Raw genomic sequence first — 26,505 nt, forward strand, 5'->3', positions numbered from 1 at the left:
TTGCACACGCAGAAGAAAAATGCACAGAACCCTAGCCATCAACAGCTTCGCTGTAAAAGAGAGAAAGTTACAAGAACCACGTGAGCAACTGCTTCTGTGCCGCGATCGCAGTGCTTTCGGACGTGCCGCATGTGAACGGCATGTGCTACTGGCTTGCAATGCACCTGCCGGCCGCGATAATTCAATGGCTATGACGTTTGGCGCTGCTGATTTTACAAAGTCACGGGTTCGATTCCCGGCAGCGGTGACTAGATTCATGTTTATACATAAGTAAAGTGGGTAAAATAATGTAAGTAAGTAAATTAGGTAAGTCTGTCCTTTTCTTTCGTCCTATTCCTTTGCCCTGCTTCTGCTCAAGAGACCGGCTTACATTTATTAAGTTTTGCCGAGACCCGTATATACACTCTTTTAAAGAGAAAGTTTGTGCCAGTTACTAAATAAAAGGTCGTAACGGTTTGTCACCAAGTTTACTAAGGTCCTAGCAACCGTACGTAGTAAAGGCACAGATAGTATATAGCATTTACAACCCAAAGGAATTGGTTTATACTAGCACAAGTTTTACCAACCATACATGGTAATGGCAGCGGCACAGTGGCATTTGCTACCAAGGTAAGTTAGTGGGGACCTGAGCCGGTTACACGGGGGCATTTCCATTACAATTAAATATTCAGGTCGCTGCTGTTCTGAATAGAGAGGGAGAGAGAGAGAAAAGGAAAGACAAAGGCAAGGCAAAGGAAAGACAGGGAGGTTAACCAGAGATTATCTCCTGTTGGCTATCCTGAGGGGCAAAGGGAGGCGATAGGTGAGAGAGAAAGAATAAAAAAGGAAAAAAAATGAAAAAAACCTACGCACACACACACACACGTACACACGATGATGAACACGTATGCTAAAAATAAAAAGCAACGAAGACCGCATTGTTGTTAAGTTGCGTGTAATAAACTGCTCTGTACAGAAATCAACAAACGGTAAAGAGGAACAACGCATCGCACTATACAATTATTGGGATACCATACGTGACATGTTTCTGAGAACGACCGAACAAGTATATATATACCCGCAGCGTTAGCCCAGCGGGCACAAGTGTGCACATATGTATTTCGATACCTAAACAAATGTACGAACCTATATTATTATAACGTACAGTCTCCACATGTATGCACCACAACTCAGCATATAACTATTATTCCAACATAAGGGTAGGAACTATAGTTTATCTAAACATCGCATTATGACAGTCACTACGCAGCATATTAGATCATGGGTGAGGTGGGGTATCGCCTCTTACAAATTGGTTTGGGAAACATAGTAAAGGGGGGAGGAGAAAAGAAGGAAGGAAAGGTAGGGAGGTCAATCAGACGCACGTTAGGTTTGCTACAATACACAGGGAAGGAATTTAAGGGATGAAAAGAAAGAAAGGGCAGGGAGGTAAGAAGTTACTCTCAGTGTGAACACGAGCATCACTTCACCTTATATAATCGGTCACTGAGGCCAGTCGATTTCATAAATCGTAGTAATGCCCGCTTCGCTTTGTAAACCTGTGGCGTGTGGGGCCATGGTCTGAGAATCTTAGTTTCTGGAAATGGCGTGTTGTCTAATTAGTTTAATACACTCCGAAGAACACGTGCTCGATTGTCTCTTTGCAGGTGCATGAGTCACAGATCAGTATCTCGGGCATTCTAATAAGGATAGGCACCCCTTAACAGAGGCGGCACAGTAAAGTTGCATCACGGCGGGAGAAGTTCGATGGAATCTGCAGCTTCAATGTAGAATCCAGCCGGTGGAGACTGCAGTTAAAGAAAATCGGGGTGTTCCGCGAAGCTTTAGACTTGGTTTGCGCAAGTAAACGAGACCCCTCACAACGCCTGTCCTTGATAAGGGTATAAGAACTGTCACCGGCAAATTCAATTCAGACGATGCCACAGTGCCCCGGAAGCCATTGGAAGATGATGTCATGTCCGTTTATGAGGGCTTGATGGATATGCTCTCTGGTCTCAAACACCAGTTGTTCATGGATATTGCGTCGTAAGGGCTGACTGAAGATTCTGAAGGGCTACCTTGGCGTCGCAAAAACGGCCCACTTGCTCGAGGTTTTTCTTGTACGATGTAATTAACAGCGACACGTAGGGTGACAAGTTCTCTTGCCGTAGAGGTCGTTATGTGGGACACTTTAAACTTAATTGTGACTTGTAAATGCTTAGGCAGGAAACAGCTAGGAAAGATGTAGTAGTGGCTGACATTGTTAGTAACTGCACCCGTTACTACTTCCTTAGTAACATTTTTGAAAAGCGTATAGCTTAAAAATAGAAGTTATCGGCAGTCATCTAGCTGGTTGCGCTGGAATAATGAAAAGAGAAAGGCACGTAAAAGAATGTTGAAGCAAATACAACCTAAAAATAGAATAAAGCACGCAAAGCACAGTATACCGAGGAATGACGCAATATCGCCGCGTTTACTCGTCACGGTGAACCGAGCAAGGTGCGTGCGTTTCCTAGCAGGCTGCCACTCTGCAACCTCCCAACGTTTCGGTGCCCGAAGGAAAAGATCACCGAAGCAAGAACGACAAACAACAAATCGCGTATGGGCCACGGCGCAAGACACACGAGAAGAAAGTGATTGACCGAGATCAATCACTGGCGGGCTTGCTCCAGATTCAGTGGCGCGCGCGGGCCTTCTGCAGCGATGTGGGTGTGTCCCGCAGTTCGCCGTCACCTCGGCTCGATCGGTGTGCCCACTGGAAGCGAGCGGACGGAGCCTCGGACGAAAACAAAAGCTCGCCTTGAGGAACCCATCGTTGATACGTTTGTACAGCGCTGCCTCGCAGGGTGTGTGTGTGTGCGGCACACGAGGGTGTGACTTTCCGACCGTAAACCGACTCACGCTTTTGTGTTGCTGCTGAACGCTTCGACCGAGGTGCGGGCATGCAAGGTCCATTGTCTTCTTTGGCAACCGCAGCAGCTGGAAGATCTGTGCCCTTTCTTCTTTGTTTTTTCTAGGTTAAACCTATGCCGATGTTAGACACGCGGCGCGGGCTTCGAATTTTGATCTGTTCAAGCACCTCCTTTCCGTTTCTTTTCTTTTTCTTTTTATTTCATGATCGTTTAAAACTTGAGGACCACTTCCGCTAGGCGTTACCGCTGAACTTTTCCTGACGAGGAAGTGGTGATCATTTTCAGGAGGGGTGGGTTAACGGTAAGTTTCTGCCAGCTGTCGGTGGCTACATTGGAATTAGCTCACCACAGAGATGACAGCGCGTCGAATTAAATTCATTCATTCATACAAAGCTTCGAAGGCTCTAGGTCGTCGCAGTAACTATCGGTCGCAGAAAGGCGGAGCCAACGTGGCCTAATGACCTCAACCTCGTTTCCTTTGTTTTCTCGAAGGATTCCTGCTGAGCTCATAGAAGAGCCGCAGTGAGTGGGAAGCGGGCTGAGGTGTTATTGCCGCTCACTTGGAAAGCTGCAAGGCCGCACTGATTTGTTTGAAACGAAAGATAGGCTTTCGCTAGAAATAAAAGGACACCATGGCAGAAGGCACGTTCCTGAAGACAATTTAAATAGAAAATAATGTAAAGCAAACGTTGCCCTCCGTTCTGAAACTACCTGGCTATACAATCTCTCTCTCTCTCCCATGTCGTCTGTAAGTGTGTGTGTCTGTGTGTGGGTGAGTAAATGAGTGAGTGCGAGTGATATATATATATATATATATATATATATATATATATATATATATATATATATATAGAAAGCGTTCAAAGTAAGAATTAACTTCTTCTTCCGACGTAGGCTGCGTCGTGGTTTGGGCGGACACAACGCCATTGGTAAATAATTCAGGGAGCGCATGACGCAGTATGCGGAAGTCGTCTCTTCGCTTCACACTTGTAGTGTGCTGACTTAACAATGAATGACGTAGAAATCTAAACAAGGCGAGGTGATCACGAGGCTGGAAACGAATAAAAGTTTGGCGAACAAGGAGCGCGGCGTTTTGATAAGGGGACCTCGGCAGAGTGAACGTTCTGACGAGAAAGAGACCCTCTCTTGTTCCTTCATAACTGTTTGTCGCTGAAGAAAGAAGCAGTTGGAGATACGGGGATTATGGTGACATCAGAAGCGGCACGCGCGCTTGTCTGGCGCGTGCGAGCGGTGTGCTGCGCGGACCGAGGAAATCGATGCCCATTTCGAAGGCAGAGCGCAGGTTCCCATCTAACTTCTACGTGCTCTCATTTGCATTTCAGTGTGTAATCATTTCGTCTTAAACGCATCAAAGCGCACACACCTACAGCACGACTGTCTCTAATTTTTCACTGTGCAGCCTATACCACTACCACGGTGTACATAGAGCGTATATATATACTGTCTTGTCCACTACGGGGCAATTGACCAGCGTGCCAAGAGTTGCACGGTGCAGGCAGCACGATACATCGAGCAGGCGGACCGCGCCGTCTCAGTTCGTGGTCGCTCCGCGGACGACCCCTGCAATCACGTGTACACGCACTGATGATAGCGACGCCGAGGTGTCGGCTAGTATACACGTCTTCATCGAGCGCTCCGTTCCTCCACGTAATGCTCGTGGAGCAGACGCATATACCGAGTGGCCGCGACCTCTATGTTCTTCGGAAGGTGAACCAGGAAAGTTACCTGTTCGTGCATCATCAGTCTGTATACGCGCGAAATAAACGTCCCTCTCCCCCCCCCCCTCCTCCCACCTCTCCGCACGGGCGAATTCGCGTCGCGGGTTGGGTCAGAGGGAAAAAGAAAGGTGCGAAGTTCACAAGTAACGGAGACGGCGCCAGCAGCGTGCAGGACATGTGTAGGCGTAAAACACCGTGGTCGACGAACAGCATTGTGTAGACCCAGTGACCGATGATTAAAGTGAAGCCAGCGTTCTAGTAAGATGCTTTCTGTCGGTTGGCCGGATGATTTCCTCCTGCGCTAGCTGCAATCCGCATGGCGATTTGATGAACCCGTCTCCCCTTTCCAACCTTGAATTACGAGAAGTGATAGAACCAACTGGCTCCTTGCTCTTTGCTGATTCGTATTCGCACGCTTTCTAAAGTTGCTAACGGGAAGGGCGGAAGTTCGCCTGTTAAGTTATGCGCACGCGGGCCCAAGCAACGCGGACGCACGCACAGTTCCACAGCACGCACAAATTTCACTAGAAATGAGCGTGAACCTCGCCGATAAGTGAAGCTCACTGTGACAGCGCGCATACTGTGCGAGGTACCCGTACTTATATCGTGCACTAAATACCACTTTCACCCGTGTAATAGGCCGGGGAGTTTGGTGTGTGCACAAGGTGGTTTGTAATAAGAGCACTGATTATGAATGGAGAGAAAACAACTGCTGCGACTGGTTGCCCCGGCGTGGTGCGTTTGAATTTCTACGTGGGAGTAATTTATTGCGAGTGTGAAGCAATCTCTAACATCCTGTTATCACACAACGTGCTCGTCAGAAGACGCGCCTAACTTATAAGCATCATAATTTGTTACTGAACAGAGGAATAGCCAAACACCCGGCGGTAAAGAGCCGGAGGTGGTCTCACATGACGGAAGAAAATATTTATCGTTATTTTTCTTGATCCCGATCATAAGCTCTTACACACTACTACGAAATGGTCAAGAATGCTTTAGGAAACAGAAAAGGAAATGACTCCAGAAATTGTAAAAGAAGATAGGAATAGTAACTTTAGATTCTCAATCAAAACACAACTTGTCATATTAACGAAGAGAAGAAGGTAGGCTTTATTGATAGGAAATACAGAGAGGCCGACCTGTGCTAGCGCGCTCCAGTCTACTACTATGCACTGGAGAAAAGGGGAGTGAAAGTACTGCGATGAATGATGATGGTAAGAGAAGTGGTGACTGCTTAAGTACATTAGACGGTGGTCCTACTAGAGTCGCTCATCTAGTTTCGTGTGCCGCAGAAACATCAACAGCGCTTGAGTTGTCCGCATAGAAGTTGCAGTGTCAAGCCATGGGCAGGGAAAAGCTTCCTCGGACAGTGGTTGCCTGCCACGCTGGCTAGGGAATTATTCAACGTCCTTCGCTGCAGCGTATATGCTGGGCAATCGCTCAATATGTGTTCCAGCGTTTCGGGCGTTTGACGTGTTCAGGCGTGTTCGTAATCAGAACTGCGAACACATTCAGACGTCTGACAGGCATCCCGGGTGAAAGCAACGCCCAGCCGAATCCTGCGTAGCAATGACGCTTTGCTCCGCGTAACCTTCGGGAGAAAACAGAACTCACCGTCTTGGTCCGTTATATATGCAGGCGTCTGCGGATGTTGTCATCGTGTGTTCTGTATACCTTTGTAAGGTCCTCCATGAGTGTCTTGGTCATTGAGATGGTGCCAAGTCGCGAGTAGGTAATCTGTACTTCATCAGAGAAAGAGAATGCTGATCTTGCGTCGCTGTAAGCGAGTTCGTTGCCTATCAGACCACAATGACCAGGTATCCAATGAAAGTGATCAAGCGACCACCTCGCTGGGCGCTGTGATGAAGTTCGGCGATTTTCAGCACGAGCAGGTAATATGGCCCTTTCCTTAAAAACCATTTTATCACCTGAAACGCTGATTTGGCTTCACAGAACACCGTCGAAGTGTCGCTGTTGGTAATAGTGATGTTTGAAAAGAAAAATTTGCAGATGAGAGAGAAAGAGAAATAAACTTTATTTAAAGAACAGACGACGATGGTCTTCCCTAGGTGGGCAGCGTTCTCAATCCAGGACGCCGTGGTCCTTCGCCGTCCGTCGCGCTCTGTCCACCAGCCGAATCTGGTCCTCAGGGCACGAGCTGGTCAGAAAGAAGAAGAATAACTTTATTGCAAGCTCCGGCTGGTTATTTGAGGATAGGGCGAATATCCCCACCTAGGCGTCGGCCACTAGCCCTTGAGCTCTGGTCAAAACAATTTCTTTTTGTTGCGGCGAACAAGAGTGTGATGGTAACAATACCAATTACCAAAGTACCCCGGTTGCGTTGTTTAATGTGATGATTACACCTGTTTGAAGCGCGGGCGACAGACGAATTTTTTTCTCGGAACTGTTGTTTAAAAACTCTGCTGCTCATCATGATATTTTGTGAAACTCTTTCACGGTCAGACGCTTCTTTTATATACCCTGTTCTCGCTCCCCCGACAGAGGAAGACGAAGAAGGCGTGCCATCATTCCGACCATCGTGTTCAATTTGGCATGCTCACGTGGACCTAGAAAGTAGAATAAAATTAGCACGGCGACAGAGGAAAATATGTGCCCTTGTGACATTAGACATTTCCAAAGCCTACGACAGTGTAGAACACTTAATTTTATTAGATATATTGCGAAATATAGAGATTCCAAATTATTTTTCAAACTGGATTAGTGAATTTTTAAATGGAAGAACATTTTACTGCAGTCTGAGAGGCGTTTCCTCGAGTATATATAATCAATCACGAGGTGTTCCTCAAGGAGCTGTCACTTCACCATTACTATTTAATATTCTGATGTGTTCCATTCCTCTTCATCAAGATGTACAAACATACGTATACGCGGATGACATTGCTTTCTTCGCATCAGACAGTGATATTCACTCTCTATATTATCGACTGCAAAACTACCTCAACGCCATAGAAACCTGGTTAAACAAAATTCGCCTTTCACTTAACGTTAGAAAATCCTCGATATTGGTTTTCCCTCTTAACAATCCCGTTAATATATCGATATCCTATCGCCTCGAGACTATACCTCAAGTGGAGTCGGTGAAATACTTAGGTGTAGTATATGACGGTTCCCTCAACTGGCTCGGCCATATTGACCATATCGTTAAAAAAGGAGTACGAGCAGTTGGTATGCTACGTAAGCTGTGCAATAGTCGGTCCGGAATGCGGAGAGATCCACTTTTAATGATATACAAGATGTATGTGCGGCCCATTTTAGAATTTGGATGTGTTTTATTTTCTGGTGCCCCAGCTTATAAATTACGTCCCCTTGTTCTACTTGAGCGGGAAGCCATACGACTGTGTTGCGGATTACCGAAATATGTTGCCAATAACATATTACACCAAGAAGTCAGGTTGCCTTCAATATTGTGTAGATTTCGGTTACTGACGGTGCAAACAGTCTTGAAATTGTATGAATCCCCTATTAGAAGATTGAAATACATATTCATTTCTCAGCCTGCACTTTTCTTCGGAGTACACTGGCATCGTTTTCATACACCACAGGTCGTCTTCGTACAAACATTGATAAATCCCTTAAATGTACGTCTCTGGGAGGTACCGCCTATTTGTGATGTGCGAGAGAACCTAGAAATTATATTTGATGACATCTACCCAAATAATGCAAAACATCTCCCTTATAATATATTAAACGGCTTATTACAGGATCATTTATTGAGTTTAGCTATAAGTACGGTCATTGCGACAGACGCCTCACAGTGTGAAGAAAAATCTGGAATTGGCATTTTCTCTCCCTCTCTAAACTGGTCATTTGCAATCAGGATTCCGGACTTTTATTCCGTATTTTTGGCTGAATTTCTGGCTGTAGTCCTAGCCTTACGCAAACTAAATCAGTCAACATCGGCGGTAGTAATTATAACAGATTCTTTATCCTTATGTTCCTCGCTCACAGCAAATGGTGTCACTAACCTTTTACGTACATTTCATTTTCTAGTGCCTGCCCACATAAATTTAATTAGATTGCTTTGGGTGCCTGGACATAAAGGATTAGTCATGAATGAAATGGCTGACAGTCTCGCGAGAGCGGCCCTCAGTGGCCCTGTATTACCATTACTTCCTACAATAGCTTACCTGACGACTACTAGATTCAGGAGATATACAATTACTCAAGACTTCTTGAACCCAGCTGTAGCAAATTTTTCAGAATATCGACACCTCCTATTCCCTTGGCCTAAAAATTCCTTTCACACCAGAAAAACTGAAGTCATCTTTACCCTATTACGTTGTCGAATACCAAAATTAAACTTCTATCGTCACAGGGCAGGTCTGGTGCCCTCCCCTCTGTGCCCAGTCTGTGGAGAAGATGAAACAATAGATCATTTTTTCATATTCTGCCGCCGTTTCACTTCTTTAAGAAAAAATCTAGAATCAAGATTTACACAGCTTGGTTTGAGCTTTTCAATTATAAATATCCTTTCTCTAGGAGCCTCCTCTCTTGGACAGTGCCACAGGGATATTTGCTCAACCGTGGAGGATTTTATAATTGCTACAAAGAGATTTTCTTGAATTCTTAAACATTTTATTTTTGTTCATTTCCTCCAGTTAGCTTTACCATTTTCAGTTTTTTAATAAAGATAGCCTAATTTCATCCAAATCTTGGCCAATCCCCCACAGTGGGTGTGCGCCATCGCATAAGGAATACCATACCATACCATACCATCAGGGTTGTTCGTTGCCCTGGGCCGCTTGTCATAATCTTTGACAGGACCTTTGAAGCGGCCACACGAATACGGCGAGGATGGCCAGCCAACCAAGTCCAGCCAGAGCGTCGCGGGAATCGTCGGCGGTAATCCGAAGGGTTCCAGTGCCATTCAAACGCGACCACGACGACTCTTCGATGTACATCATTAGGGTCAGGCGGGACATTGTGGACATCATGGACGACCCGCCGCCATTAATCTACATCGCGCCGGAGGAGAACGACGTTACCCGGATCAACGCCCTGGTGGTGGGACCTTCCGACACGCCGTACGAGGGTGCGTTTATGCGATTCCGCATCGTGTGTCCAAACGAGTATCCGATCGTGCCGCCCAGAGTGCGTTTCCTGACCACAGACGCCGGCCGTGTGCAGTTACACCCGAACCTATACCCGGACGGTGAGGTGTCTCTCAGCATTCTCGGCACATTTAGCGGGCCGTACTGGAGCCCGGCCCAGTCGATAGGCAGCCTACTCGTTTCCATCCAGTCGCTGCTCACCGACGACCCCTACTACAACGAGCCTTACGTCACCAAAGGAATGCACCAGGAAGCCGCCAGCAAATACAAAGTCTTCGTGTGCCACGAGGTTGTTAGAGTAGCAGTGTGCGACGTGGTGGAAAGCTGCCTGGAGGACAACTCTTCGCATCCGGCAGTGCTTCGGGAGAAAGTGCTGGAGTTGTTCCTCGAGTTTTACGACAGGTACGAAGCAGCTGTCAGGAACCACCTGCATCTGACTGGCACCAAAATGCAAGACCCGATTAGCTTCGCTGACGGTGTCTATCAGCACGATGCGCTGTTGACACGGCTTCAGGACCTGAAGGCGAAAGTGCAGAAACAAAGAAAGTGTGCGTTTTTAAATGGAAACCAGTAGTGTCTGGTGAGGGGCTTGGTCACCGTTCGCGCGCAGGAAGCCATGTAACAAACCTGGTGGTTTAGTGGGGCGTTGCGAGACGAGCGTCTCTGCGATATACGGAAGAAATTATGACGGGGAAACAGGACTCGTTGCTGACGAAATCTTCTTTCGACAAAATTAAAGGATTTGACGAACATTTGATCTTTCGTTACTGGAGATATTGGATGCTCTTGCAGATATCTCACTTTTCCATGCTCGGCGAAATAACATAACCATACATGAATGTTTAAAGATATTCGATTATGAACGCAGGGACATGTTGTCGTCCGTACACCTCCTTTGTTGTTGTTGTTTTTCTGAATGATTGTAACGCATGCCCATAGTGGGCTCACTTTCTGGACAGGCGTGGTAGAATAATTTCACAACTTTTTTTATTTGTTTTCTTCTATTTAACAGCGTTCATATAGGAGGTTGTGGCCAAGTACTGCACCAGGGTGGCCAATCCTGCTCTGGTGAGGGAGTGCGTTACCGGTTCTGGTCACCGGGATCAGGCCACACTCCAGGCCTTTTTATGCAATTTTATCAACACGCGGATTTTTTTTTTAATCCGGTGGAAAATTGCCGGCACCGGGATTCGAACCACGGACCTCTTGCACGCGAGGCGGGTGTTCTACCCCTACGCCACCGCGTAGAGGTAGAAAAAAAAAGAAAGAAAAGAAAAAAAAAGAAATGGGCATGGGCAGGACATGTAATGAGAAGGGAAGATAACCGATGGTCATTAAGGGTTACGGACTGGATTCCAAGGGAAGGGAAGCCTGGCAGGGGGCGGCAGAAAGTTAGGTGGGCGGATGAGATTAAGAAGTTTGCAGGGACGGTATCGCCACAATTAGTACATGACCGGGGTTGTTGGGGAAGTATGGGAGAGGCCTTTGCCCTGCAGTGGGCGTAACCAGGCTGATGATGATGATGATTTAACAGCGATGTTTGTTGTGGGCTTCTCACCCAATCATTCGACTGTCCGCCGCCGCCGGTACCCGTCGCAGTAATCCCAAAATGCTTTACGGTATTTCATTTTATTGCGATATCAAGAATACAGACACCCCAGGCGCATTTTTACCGTCGCCGTCGCCGTGATGTTCTGTATAAAGAGCAAGGGCGATAACACCGTCGGCGCGCCGTATGCTGTATATGCGAGTGAAAGGACGCGAGGGGAGCCGATGATTGCAGCTCGATCTGGCGCGCGAGGGAGGAAGGCGGAGAGGAAACGCGCCGTCTTTCGTCGCGCGAAAGGCCGGTAGGGGGGGGGGGCATGGGAGGGAGGAAGGCGGCGTTGGGCTCCGGCAGCAACTGCGCATTTCGCGACCGGTCGTTAGAGGAACTGACGATCACGGCTCAATCTCGCGCGCGAAACGGAGGAAAGTGGAAAAGCAACATAAGAGGGAATTGGGGGGGGGGCGGCTTTTACACGGGGGGGGGGCGGCAATTGGGGGGGGGCGGCATTTGGCAGCAGCGGCAGCCACCGGCACGCACGACAAGTGAAATCTACTCTGTATATTTACAGCGTCCTTCGCCTGTGGACCAAAGTTCCTGGCCGCCGAGAGCAGCTCCGGCTGCGCTGGTGCAACTGAAAACCGATCGTCGCCCGAAGTTTTTTTCCTTCGCTGTGGAAGCGAGACAGTTCTGGGGAAGGCAAATCGCCACCTGCATCACCGACGCCAGCGACAACTGACGAACAAGCAAGGACCGAAGGGGCGTCTCCCCGCATTTGGCAGCAGCGGCAGCCACCGGCACGCACGACAAGTGAAATCTACTTTGTATATTTACAGCGTCCTTCGCCTGTGGACCAAAGTTCCTGGCCGCCGAGAGCAGCTCCGGCTGCGCTGGTGCAACTGAAAACCGATCGTCGCCCGAAGTTTTTTTCCTTCGCTGTGGAAGCGAGACAGTTCTGGGGAAGGCAAATCGCCACCTGCATCACCGACGCCAGCGACAACTGACGAACAAGCAAGGACCGAAGGGGCGTCTCCCCGCATTTGGCAGCAGCGGCAGCCACCGGCACGCACGACAAGTGAAATCTACTTTGTATATTTACAGCGTCCTTCGCCTGTGGACCAAAGTTCCTGGCCGCCGAGAGCAGCTCCGGCTGCGCTGGTGCAACTGAAAACCGATCGTCGCCCGAAGTTTTTTTCCTTCGCTGTGGAAGCGAGACAGTTCTGGGGAAGGCAAATCGCCACCTGCATCACCGACGCCAGCGACAACTGACGAACAAGCAAGGACCGAAGGGGCGTCTCCCCGCATTTGGCAGCAGCGGCAGCCACCGGCACGCACGACAAGTGAAATCTACTTTGTATATTTACAGGTTGGTCGTCTTTACTAATAAGGATTAGACTCTTTTTTTGTTGCCGACCCTGCCGCTGCTGCCACGAGTACATTGTTTTCCTGAAGTGTATTTGCCTTTGCACCGCACGACATGTCGAGATGTTGTACATGCCGCTCGCTTGTGCCTGAAAATGTGCCCTCTGCCAGCTGCTGTGAATGTAAGTTTAGTTTTCATTTTGGCGACTCTTCTGGTATAACCGAAGAGGTGTGGCAAACAAAACGTGTGAAAAAAAACTGGAAGTGCAATACATGCAAACATGGCCACACTGTGGAAGATGGAAGTGAGAAGCTTAGTGCAGAAAAGGAAGTGTTAACACGTTTGCTCAAAATTGAGGCTAAACTTGACGCTCTCCAAACCTTGCCCAAAAGAATTAATGAATTAGAAGCCTCAGTGCAGCTTATCTCAGATAAGTTTGACGAATTTCAAAACCGGCTGACTGATCAAGAAAAAAACACCAAAGAACTTTGCCAGCGTGTAGACAAACTTGAGAAGGCGGACTCGGCAAATGAAATTGCTCACCTAAAGCGTGAAGTCGAAAGCTTAGAGTGGCGAAGTCGCCGCTTAAATCTTGAAATACATGGCGTCTCTGAGTCCGTCGATGAGGACCTACTAGAAAAGATAAACGAAGTGGCTACCAAACTGAATGTACCGCATGTAACAAGGAAGGATATAGCTGCCGTGCATAGGCTGCCAGCGAAGGCCGACAAAACGCCAGCTATTATCACTCGCTTTTTGAGGCAAGAGGACCGTGACACTTGGCTGGCAAACAGACATTTGCTGCAAAAAGAGAAAAGCTTGTTTATCTGCGAAAATATCACGCGGCTCTCCCGCACATTGCTAACCTCGACAAAAGAATGGGCAAAAAAGAATGGCTACGCATACGTTTGGCATGCTAACGGAAAAATTCTGCTGCGGAAGCAGACCGGCGACCCCGCTTTCGTCATTCGCAGTGAGCAAGATTTTATCAACTTGCAGTAACGTGCTCTTGTAGCACCCACGATGTGGGCGTTCTTTGTGTTCTTTAGTGCAAGATGATGCACTCATGTTTTGACCTTCCTTGTGAACCTGCTTTCTTAAAAAAAGACACACTTTCTTTGTTTCATCTTAACGCTAGGAGCTTAAAAACTAAACTTGATGAGGTAGACCTATTCCTAAATGACCTTAACTATTCTTTTGACATTCTTTGTTTCACTGAAACGTGGTTTTCCTCTGATGATGAGTGTGCTTTTCTTGATGGTTACGACTGCATATCTGTATGTCGCGCTTTCAAACGTGGTGGTGGTAGTGCGATGTATATTCGCTCACACTTCAAGTACAATGCACTCACAGAATATAATATTATAAATGAAAACATTGAATGTGTCGTTGTACAACTTTATGACATCCTGCTAGGAGTGTTTTATCGCCCGCCATCTGGATCCTTGAACCATTTCTTGAACTGTATGGAAGAACTGTTTGAACTAAGTCTTGAGTTAAAACTACAGTGTGCTTTTGTTGGCGATTTTAATCTCAATGTTTTATCAGATACCTCCGGCTATTCGCGCCTACAAGAGCTGTTTGTGTCATACGCGTGCTGTAACTTAATAGATATGCCAACTAGGATTACTCCTACCTCTCAAAGTATTTTAGACCTTTGCATTACAAGCTTTCCGCCTGACGTTGTCAAATCGGGTGTATTGAAGTGCGATTTAAGTGACCATTTGCCAATCTACTGCATTTTACCTCACAAAAGGCCTAATTCAAATAAGCAACCAGTTTTTATCCGCCATTACTCTGAAAAAAATATCAGCAAATTCAAATATCTTCTCTCAAATCAAAGGTGGGACTCCATTTTAATGGAAACAGATGCAAATAAAGCGTACGAGGCTTTTCTTTCCTGCTTTATGGCTGCATACGAGAAGTGTTTTCCCCTCGAGCCATGGGTAAAACGAAAAAAGATAAGGAAGCCTTGGATCACTCATGAACTGCATATGAGAATCAAACAAAAAAACAGGCTGTTTGAAAAATTCCTGAATACCAAGCATGAAAATGACTTTACACTGTTTAAAAAAGTTCGAAACAAATTAAATGCAGATATTAGAAAATCAAGATTTGAATACTACATAACAAAGTTTGCAGACATTACGGGTAACTCACGGCTAATGTGGCAAACCGTGAGGGAGGTACTCTCGAAAAATTTCCAGCACAAAAAGGTCCCATATCAAAACGATGCTATGACTGACAACGAAGTCGCAAATTTATTTAATGACCATTTCATTGCAGTCGGATCATGCGATGGGAATTCAGTTGATTTACCGTGCGAGCAGTTCATTGCATCAAACGCTGCAAACACATTGTTTTTAGCACCCACTGACGAACGTGAAGTGCTAGATATTATTCTGACACTAAAAAATGGCTGTGCTCCAGGAGCAGATGAAATTAAACCGAAACCTCTAAAGGCTGTAGGTGAAATAATCAGTTGTCCGCTCTCTCACATTTGCAACATTATTTTATCTACAGGCGTTTTTCCGCAGAAAATGAAACTGGCCAAAGTGACTGTTGTGCACAAGGGTGGCCCAGCGAACGAACTAACAAATTATAGGCCTATATCAGTACTACCAGTATTTGCAAAGGTAGCCGAACAGGTTATAAACAAAAGATTCGTCCGTTTTCTCACCGCGCAAAATATTATAGCCGATGAGCAATTTGGCTTTAGGAAAGATAGATCAGCCGAAACCGCACTCCTTGGGATAAAGGAAAAAATTCTAAACAATATTGAAGAAAAGGCACACACCCTGGGAATTTTCCTCGACTTCAGAAAGGCATTCGACTGTGTTCAGCACGATGTTCTAATAAGAAAGCTTCCACTTTACGGATTCCGTGGCGTGTCGTTGACCTTAATTGAGAGCTATTTAACGTCAAGAGAGCAATTTACTGTCATAAATGCTGCAGCCTCACACGTAAAAACAATAAAATATGGTGTGCCTCAGGGATCTATTCTCGGACCTGTACTCTTTATTTTATACCTGAATGATATTGTGAATATACCAGGCAGCGAAAACCTAGTGTTGTACGCTGATGACACTAATGTCTTTTTCTCAGGTATTGACCCCTACGCGCTCGAAAGAAAGGCTAACTATTGGTTGACCGGCTTGAGTACATGGTTAAAACTAAACAAGATGCAATTAAATGCTAGTAAGACCAAATACATTCTCTTCAGAGCAAAAGGTGTAAAAGCTCCTGACAACCTAAACTTAAACTTTGAAAACACTCAGTTGAAACAGTGCTCGCAAATTCGTTTTCTAGGTGTTCTGTTTCAAGAAAATCTCTCTTGGAATTCGCATGTTGATCAGCTTCGAAGTGATCTTTGTCGGGCGGTTGGCATTTTAAACAAATTGAGATATCTCCCGGCGTCCATAAAGCGGCAAATATACTATTCATTAATACATTCCCGTTTAAGCTACTGTTCCCTTGTATGGTTAACGACGACACAAACAAATCGAGATTCCCTCTTTGCAATTCAAAAGCGGGCGTTACGAGCTATTGGGAAAATACAGTTATTGCGCAGCTGCTGGCCCTTGTTTAGGTCTTATGGAATACTAGAAATAAGTAAACTGCACACATACAAATTATGTCTGGAAATATTACGCCAGTACAAACTAGACAAAATAACCTTCGAAACCACCTATCACACTAAACTTAGCACATACGAACTTAGGAAACAATGTATGGAAACACCTCGTGTACGCACTAATTACGGTTTTCAGAGGTTAGGATGGCAAATTCCTGACTTAATTAATCAATACCCTATTATTCTGGATACTGTACGCAACACTCCCTCTATACGTAAATACAAAATGTTAATTAAAGCAATGCTCATAAATGAACCTTAAAGGTGAAAACTGAACGTATACCTATCACTAGTGTGTTTTGTAAATACTGCTATGGTTGAATTGTGTTTTGAAGTATGCTGTTTGTTTTTCCGCCGAAAGCCTGTGTTTTGTAAGGATGTCTTATGTATTGTGTAAAAAATATTGAATGTGTGTTCTATTATGTAATGCTCTTTCTTGATTTTTGTAGCCTGTGGTGCCGCCTGTCATCCGGGTGGCGTGGCCTCGTCAGGCAAAGTATGCCTTTTGCCACGTCACCCTGGACAACCTTTTCGTTGTCTTAAATAAATTCTGAATGAATGAATGAATGAATGAATACTGCGCCAGCAATGCGTACTTTGCGCGGCGGCGCGCGGTCGCGCGCGCCGTATCTTGAAAGCGATCTGCATACGGCTCATACCTTTGTGCGTGCTGTATTCTCACCGCTGTTTGCGTTGAAGCGATGCACAGCACGGTCACTTCGCTAGCTGCTGCTAGCGAAGTGACCGCTCGCTCACGCCAGCGTTTTGACATCGAGTATCCGCGGTCATCGAGTGTGATGTGTTCATTGGTTCATGCGTGCACTGACACCATGCTTGTTAATTAGGTTAGTAAGTGAATGCTTCCAAGTTGATGCGGTTGATAAAGCTACTATCCTTAATTCGTGTAACAACCTACTACTTTACTATCACAATCGATGCTTCGCCTTTCGGACGAAACTGCGGCTTTTCAATATAGCCGCCGTTACGGGTGAGTACTTCAACTCCGGAACGACTGATTTCCCGGCAAGAATACTGTATCCGGAAAATATTACGCCTGACCGATTGAGCGCTCGCTGAAATTATTGCCTTACACCACACTCCTTGATGGGGCCTCCGTGATCGGCTCGCCGGGCATTTTGCGTCGACGTCACGGAGGCCGGTGACTTTTCTGCACAATGTCCTCGCAATAAAAACAATATGAGCATGAAGCTATAGCCCCTTCAGTTGCCAATTACGTCTATCCATTGTAGGCTTGGTTTCACCGTACTTCTTGCACCTTCAGAATTATGGAAAGACGTGTGCAGCTGCAGAACGGGTGAAGAAATTTCATTTCCTCATTTAATTTTCTCAAATCTACAGAATGTGGACTGCAAGTGAGAACTCTCTGCAAGAGCGTCAGATATGAGGCCAACTATTTCCTGTCTGGAATACTTGAAAAGAACCTACCCAGCCACTCGAAAATAATGGCCGATGTACGACACTTTGAAAAACAATGAAAAAAGTGAACCTGCTGCACGATAGGCATTTTGACAACATGAGCAAACATTCAGCGGTCTACCTTCCAACTTATTTACTAAAACATTTTACACGTATTATTCAACCTTGCAGGACACGTCCAGTTAGAAAGGTTCGAAGGCGTATGCGGGTCGTTTTGATTGTAAGCATTTTCGGCAGTGCTTTCGCTTTTGACGCACTAAGCGTGAACAGTTGTGCACACAATGCCTGAGAATAACGAATAAACTTATATGGGGTTTTACGTGTCAAAACCTCGATCTGATTATGTGGCACACCGTAGCGGGCGACTCTGGAAATGTAGACCACCTGGGGTTCTTTAAAGTACACCTAAATCTAACTACGCGAGTGCGTTCACATTTCGTCCCCATCGAAATGCAGCCGCTGTGGCAGGGATTCGATCCCGCGACCTCGTGTTTAGCAACCCAACACCACAGCCATTAAGCAACCACCGCGGGTGAGAATAACAAACAACGATCAAATAACGAAGGGGTTAGACGAATAATAAACGGCCTTCTGAATTAGCAGGATATTATAAAATCAATTGTGTCCAGCCTGCCACTATACGACGTCGCAAGTCGTTTTCTGTAAAGAAGCCGCGTTGTTAAGCCTGTGGCGCGAGTGGGAGTTCCCGTTACCGTGATCAGCAGCTCGATATCTTGCAGCGCTGATGGCAGACTTTCCATTGTATATATTTATTTACTTTCTCGCTTGGCGTATCGAAATTATCACTGAAAAAAATAACCTGGTTTTCGGTCGGGTACCGTTACCATGGCATGCATGGCCACGTTTGTGGGCACATTATAGAATAATACGGTCATCTCAGAGAACGTATACGGTCGTCTACACACGACGACTGAACGCGGGAACAGACAGCGGGCCTGACTGTTTGAAACAAAGGCGCCCCGGTCCGGCAGCGAGTTAACAGCCACGAAGCCACCGCATTCCCGTCCGCATTAAACGGATTGCGTGGGGGTCTCGCCGGCCACCGCGAACGCGTCGTGTGCACGACGAGGCCCGGGGTGCTGCTTAAAAATGCGGACAACGTGTTCATTAGCGCGTGCGCGCGCGCGTGCCTGCACGAGTTTCCCGCGACCGCGATCCGCTGTCATCGACGGCACGGCGAAGCGGTCTGCTCACGGTCGCTACACCGTGTATTTTGTTGCGTCGCCTAGTGTACTACATGCGCGGCTTGGGCGTGGCAAGGGCCAACGCTTCAACAGAGCAAAGAGCGGTTGAGTTGTTCCGCAGTATCCCCCATATACGCTGCCGTTATTATTCAAAATTTCACGCCTACAGGTTCTAGTGCCGGGCAGAATGCAGGGAACCCTTACGCACCGCAAGGAGCGCTAACGAAAAGTAAGGCGCTATGCAGTTTTTAGGGTTGCTATAGGCTTGGTTTTCGGCCTTACTTTGTAATGAAACTCTACTGCATGCAGCAAAATATAATGCTTCTTTGAAAACGAATGCATACTGCGCATGCCAGTGCAATGCGCAATATACCCGCCGTGGTTGCTCAGTCGCTATGGTGTTAGGCTGCTGAGCACGAGGTCGCGGGATCGAATCCCGGCCACGGCGGCCGCATTTCGATGGGGGCGAAATGCGAAAACACCCGTGTACTTAGATTTAGGTGCACGTTAAAGAACCCCAGGTGGTCAAAATTTCCGGAGTCCTCCACTACGGCGTGCCTCATAATCAAAAAGGGGTTTTGGCACGTAAAACCCCATAATTTAATTTTTGCAATGCACAATATACTGTGTACTATACAAGTGCACTATACAAGTTCACTATACTGTGCATGCAACTGGCGCTGAAACGTAACGCTTATTTTTTATTATTTTTTTTCATCTGACAAAGCAGCGCCGAGCTCCGCTGCGAATGTTTCTCCGTGATTGTGACTGATAGCCTCAGCTTATATCTTGCATTAATTACTAGGTCGCTCTGGTGACTGCGATTATTTATGCAGAAACCTACAGCGGTGGCGGCCATTTTACTGTCACTGCGGGCTCGCGCCACAGTTCGGAGCCTTTCGAGTCAGCGCAAATTAAGCTTCCATCGAGCAGGCTTTAAGAGCCCGAGCTTGAGTGGCAGTACGTCGCTGAGGTTGTCTCTATCGCGGGCGTCTTTATTGCGGTCGGCGACGTGGTGCTTGTACACCGTGCGACGGCCTCGCATGCCTAATTGCCTTGTCGACATTAACGAGCGCATTGCAAGGGAAAGCTGCTCGATGGCAGGTGTTTGCCGAACTGCAGAGAAAGCGTCCACTTAATTCCTAGTCTGTTTATTACTGTCCAACATTTGACGTACTGTGCCTGTAAAACAAAATTTGATATGCTACTTTAAATCGGCCCGTTCTGACGTGAAACGTCCTTCAATTCTGCTATCATAGGGAGTCGCGCTTGCTAAAACTCGCGCGTAACTAAAACCAGTTATAACATTAGCTATTATCGCTTATATATTTGTAGCCGTACTGTGCCCACGCGCCTTACCTTGGTATCGCTGTGCGAAGAAAAAAAAAATGCCATTACACGATTACGATTACGCGTGGGTCGCGTACACAGATGGCGCCGTTGTCGCGATAAGAATGACGCAATTGGAGCTAAATTTAGCCTCTCTCTCTCGGCGATCAGAGAATTATAGTTTGGCAGCATATCCGTCGAGCCTAGCGGGTGTGGTTGCCTTTCACAGATATTACTCAGTCACAGTTGGTGTAATCCATCATACTCAAGGAGTTGTAAGGTTTGCAACTGTGCAAGTTCTTGCGGAAATTGTACGGTTCCGCGACCATATGCCTCTCCCAGCGTTCGGCGCGTAATAAGGTATAAGAGACAGGGGGGGGGGGGGGGGGGTCTCATTCGCGTCCGCCAACTTTGACCACGGCGACCCATTAAGAATATAGGGAGCGAGCACGGTTGCAAGATTAGACCGCATGGCATTCGCTATCTGTATCATAAGTTAGGTATGTATGCTTTGTAACGCGTGAACAAATGTCACTTGTGTATTTTGCGGCATCCATTTATGAACCCTATAGTGTCCGTACGCCCTCAGCCGCACACGCAAGTCGTTTACGTTGTAACCCACAGCGGCCGCGTCCACGATATAGCTTACCCTATTTTAAAGAAGCAAAATGATGCGTGTATTTTATAAAGAGTAAAAGCAAATCATTCTGCAAATATAAAGCGATATTCTGAGACCCAGTAAAAGTTGAAGTCGGAATTATATGTCCCCAAGCTCACATGTTGAAATACATGTATAAATCGCGTCTCTAATTTGCCTTCTTCTTCTTCTTCTTCCTCTTCTTCTTATTTCGCGTTATTTCATTATGTTCATCTGTTGTGAATTTGTTAGATATTTATTGGTGGAACCTCTAATTTCATTTTTCTTTCATCCCTCATCATATCGTATCATCCAATATTCTTTTTAATTATCTAACGATTGCCGCAAAGAGGACTGCTGCGACTTTTCGTCAAGATTTCTAGTATCAGTCATTCGGCAAATCTCGAAGCACGTGCTGCACGTTTTCAGACGTGTCAGGGGAAATGTCTGGATTGTTTGAATAATGATTGACTGAAGGCATATTTAATCGTTATGATGATGAAAAAAATGGCTCAACCGTAGTTGCAGGTCTTTCTGTATAGCAGCTTTACAGTCAGGAAACACTTCTCAGGAGGTGCCTTAAGATACTGAGAGAGATAAGATAGAAAAGGGAAAGGCTTGGAGGTTTACCGGAACGGAAAATCCCGTTTGCTACCCTAAACTAGGTGGGCGTAAAGGAATATATATATATATATATATATATATATATATATATATATATATATATATATATATATATATATATATATATATATAGAGAGAGAGAGAGAGAGAGAGAGAGAGAGAGAGAGAGCACATGCGCACGATCAAAACAGTTCAGAGCACAATATAACGGTTAACTTGTCTTGTCAGTGCTAGAGTCGCTTGCGCAAGTTTATTTTTAGTAAGAAATGTACCCATGCTTTCACGGCCCTCTGATGCGGCGGTTTGCAAGGCCGGTATGAGTGAGTGAGTGAATAAACTTTTATTTGGTCCCGCAAAGCGCGATAAAACGCGCACCCGGCTAATCCCACGACGGGACTGACAGATCTAGTCTGCCGGCCCGATCGCGGGCGCGCTGGACGGCCAGGATTTGATCCTCAAAGACGGGACTTCGCAGGAGCGCGTCCCACTCTTCCTTGGCGAACTTCGGGCCCAGCGACCCGCACTCCCAGAGCATATGAGGCAACGTAGCTACCTCACCACAGGCCACGCAAGAACAATTCGGATAAATCTCGGGATATATGCTATTAAGGGACGCCGGATTTGGGTACGAGTTCGTTTGCAGAAGTCTTAGTGTGACCGCCTGCGGCCTGCTTAACTTGGAGTGAGGCGGGGGGAAAACCCTTCTCTCTAAGTAGAAGAATTTAGTGATTTCGTTGTGTGTGAGAGGAGCGTCTCTGTGTCCGGGGAGAGAGTCGCTCGATCCGAGGGCAGCGCGGTCGGTAAAGTCACGCGCAGCCTCGTGGGCAGACTCGTTGAGGTTCAGAGGAACCCCCTCAATCGCCCCCACGTGTGCAGGGAACCAAATGATCGAGTGCATGGAGGTGTTGCCGTGTTTGGCGCCTTTCAGAATTTGAACTACCTGCCGGGCTACCCGGCCTTTCTGGTATGCCTTGATGGCGGCTTTCGAATCGCTATACACCCTGTTTCTCCGACCGTCTTGCATGGCGAGTGCAATGGCCACTTGCTCGGCCACCTCTGGGTTCGTCGTCCGGACGGAAGCACAGTTGATAACTTTGCCCAGCGTGTCAACGACGGAAACCGCAAAAGCCTTGCCGTCTCGGTATGCAGCTGCGTCCACGAAGCTTTGCTGCGATTTCGTCCCTGTTTACTTGCTTTAGTATATTCAATGCTCTTGCCTTGCGACGACCTGCGTTGTGAACGGGATGAACGTTGCTCGGCAAAGGGGCGACCACGGTATTTCAAAGTGATTTGTCGCGACATTCTCATAATGGTCGGTATCCGACGCGAGCTGGCACCCTCGCGAGCGATCGTCTCTACATTTACATTTATCGAAGACACTCACAAGACTCGTTCAAACATCTCCTCTTGAAGTTACAACATAGGAGTATAAGTGCACCTATATCCGTAATACACGACGTTGCTATACCATAAGAGCGCTTTCAGCCCATTGCAGCTTATTTTCGTTTGGCTCGTGCTTATTTTCGCTTGCTCTCGCGTCAACTCAGTCCAGCAAGCACCAGGAGAACTTCAAGGTTATCTCAAGTTTTAATCATTCATATCAACATTTATTCCTCTCTTTACATGTAAATGATGTGTTATTCTATCCTCCCATAGCACGTAATAGTCTATCTGAAATACGCTGCACTGAGTCTTTGCCGTCTCTAAAGTGCTTATTCCGTCGCTTATTGTCGATGAAGGACATTTACGAAAGCCTTGACGGACTGAGTTGGCGACTCATACAAGTTTGCCGTTCGCACAACGCCTGGCAATTTTTCGTGGCGGGTCGTCTTTTTCTTTCACATTTGTCCTTGAGAACTTTGTCACCAAGCCTTCTATTCATGATTTTTTTTCTTTCATTCTGCTCATTCGTGCATATAGCCGGCGGTATATTAACTAAATAGAGGAAAGTTCCACTGTGCAACACGTTTCCGACATCCCCTGGCAAAACGTACATATTAAGCAGCTGACCATCAACAACTTTGGGTTGCCGGTTATGGTTTTCGTTTTTGAAGAGGAGGGGAGGGTGGAGGCGTTTGTGCTGAACAAAATGCCGAAGTGAGCGAATCAGTGTGGATTCGTGGTTAGGAAAAGCACGAAAGGGGACAAAGACGACAGACAGCTGGACGAGTGCCCACTAACAACTAGATGGGTTTACTAGAAACTGACGTATATAAATAAACCGCAGTGTATGCGCATGTGAGAAGCCTAGCTCGTTGGCGGCGCTGACAAAGATAAGATTACAGACGGAATTTAACTGCTACTGCTTTGAACATGCCTTGGGAAATTTCCCTCACTGCGCTGCAGAGTCACAGAATCTTGACTCACCCACCCGCGTTTTTGTTGTCCTCGATGGAAAACGCCTCGACGAATTCACGTGCCAGTTGATCCGCGTGTCTGAAGGAAATCTCGGTATCATTTTATGTTGAGGAGAGGCCATATTCTCGACAACGCCGAGACACAATGGAAGTTGGTGTTCCTTAAATATAAATTCCAGTGTTGTCTTGGGTGCTCATTCGCACATTGATCCGTCTGTCCCATATGATCCTGCACGACATGTCACACAAAGGTCGTAAAACGGACGTTTGGGTGAGTTGGTAAGCCATTTTAAGCAGAACAGCGCTTATTTTTACAGGCCTAGGAGGGAGACACGACACGGACGCAGCGCTCGTCCGCGTCATATCTCCCCCTAGTCCCTGTAAAATACGTGGTTAACACTGTAAAAGTGGTTAACAATGCACGAATCCCATACGCTGTCTATAGGCAATCCCATTTTCATCGTACAGCTGCACGAGCATTTCCTGGCTTGTTACGTGCACTGAACACTACGACGTCAACGTCGTATTGCTTGCAATTTACTTCAGTCGTTGCGAAAAACAGTGCACGTACCCAATAAATAGCGCATGTACAAAGCGCCAGTTTGCGTTCGTATATACAGTCATCCTTCTGGCTACTCATTTAGCTTACTCACCGGAAGTGGTTATAGCTAAATGTTTTCACGCGATATGAAGGTATTCACGGTAAGATAAGGACTGATTTAACCTTGGATTGTAGTCTGGTCCCCTCACAGAGACGAAAATGTGTGCCAGCACTTAGCGGCTGCGTGAGAACAAAACCAGATCGCCAGTTCAACGAAGAATGATAGGCGTAATGAGATCTCCACCTTTGAAAGATAACCGCAACGTCGAAGGCTTTCTTTCTTTCGTTTTTTTTTTCAGTGTGAATGGGCGAAGGCTGCGTCGTGTGGCCAAGGAAGGCCGAACGCCAGAGCCGAGTGACGCATAGAACTTGAACTTGGCGACACCGGCCCAATTGCTACCTCAAGTCGTTGGCGGCGGCGGTCTCTCACGCGTTTAATTATAAGCAACGCGAAACGGGCCGTCGAGAATAGAACGCGCTCGTATCTGATTAGCGCTAAAGATTGCTCTCTTTATTTCTGCAATTCCCCACGATTCTCAGTCGGCGCCTCAAGGCGCGACGTTTTCTCGTATGTAGCCTTGCTGCAGACCATTGAGTGCTGTTGCCCTCAAGGATGTCGGCGCTGCGTCACATGAGGTGAGCAGCCTGAGGACGCAAATGTCACGACGGAGCTGGCTCGGACTAGTCACTGGTTTGTCGGAACAGGCGGCAATTAAAGCGACAACAACAAAGCAGAGGGTGGAGGGTGCGCAGCTATACTTTACTGGGGGGCGTACAGCTGTTATGAGCTATACAAAGCGACTCGATCGCGGCTTGATCGCAGCTTGATCGCGTACGCGATCAAGTCACTTCGTATCGCTCACAGTCACAGAACAAACTCGTATATAGCTCAAAGAAGGAACGAACGTTCGTTAGTTCTCTCGTTCGTGCTATTTTATTCAAGCGCCGCATGTAGATGCATGTAGAAAACACGCGTACATTAACAAAGCAGCTAACTACGATAATGACGCCATGATATCGATGATGACGACGACTGTGTCATGAAGATGACGGCAACGACAACATCAGCGACGACGGCGTCTGGTGTTTAAGCGAGAGCAAATAGCTCAAAGATGGAACGCAACAAACGCGACATGCTGTTGCTTCGGCTGTATACCCACACACATTTATGTACCACCAGGCCCAAATTCAAAGCAGTTTGCGCATAAAAAAAAATTGACAATGTAAAGCTCTCAGATGTTTCTTTAATGTAAATCTGAATGGTGTATTCTATAAGGAGCAGGTAGAAAGGTACGTGTGTAATCAAGTACGTATAAGCTGACATTGCGACAAGTGGACGAATGCTGCAGTGCTTTTAGGGCAAGGAAGTGTGTATAAAATGAAGTGTATGTAACGTGGGTATAAAATGAAAGAATTCAGTAAACGCATTAAAAACGGCCATCGTAATGCGTAAACAGTGTGCCACGCGAAACAATGCTTCTATACACGCTGTCGTAAGCTAATTACACACAATGACATAAGAGTGTCACAAATCTTCCGAAATACGCATCTACCTGAAATGTACGTGTGCATTACCCTGATTCATCGATGAGAAGCGAGAAGTGACCGGGCGAACCGATATGAACGCAAGGTGTTTCAAAGGGCGCGTTCCTCACATGATTACCTTACATTCGTTTACGTTTAATATTGTACACAGCAGGGGCTGTCATGCGGGACATGCATACAATAAAAGCTGCGCATCAGTTGTGTGTGGCATCTAGAAACACAGTGATTGCAAGCGTCATACAAAAATTAAGCAAACAATGCTGCAAGCGTGCGCAAGAGTGAATCAGTCGTGCAAACCGAGTGCGTTAGGGACTAGTGCTAACCGGTGCTTCCCTAGCCTCGGCATTCGTAACAAGCGAACGTAGCTTTAAGAGGTGCAGCATGTCCGAAGCTTGCAAGTTGAATGCTGAGCCCTTAAAGACGTGTCTGCTTATTTTCAAGTGAAAGTCGAGCTTCTGGAAGGCGTGCGAGCCGAAGTGTTTAGAATATGCGTAAGGCCACATAAAATCGAGAAGCTGATATGCC

At 46.6% G+C, this 26,505-nt stretch overlaps 1 pseudogene; it reads left to right on the forward strand.

The window, feature by feature from the left end:
• The first annotated feature begins 9,445 nt into the window (after nt 1–9,445).
• On the forward strand, nt 9,446–10,276 carry LOC142586291 (ubiquitin-conjugating enzyme E2 Z pseudogene; annotated as a pseudogene).
• Nucleotides 10,277–26,505: the final 16,229 nt, after the last annotated feature.

This window comes from Dermacentor variabilis, chromosome 6 (genome assembly GCF_050947875.1).
Source record: "Dermacentor variabilis isolate Ectoservices chromosome 6, ASM5094787v1, whole genome shotgun sequence".
Lineage (NCBI taxonomy): Eukaryota > Metazoa > Arthropoda > Arachnida > Ixodida > Ixodidae > Dermacentor > Dermacentor variabilis.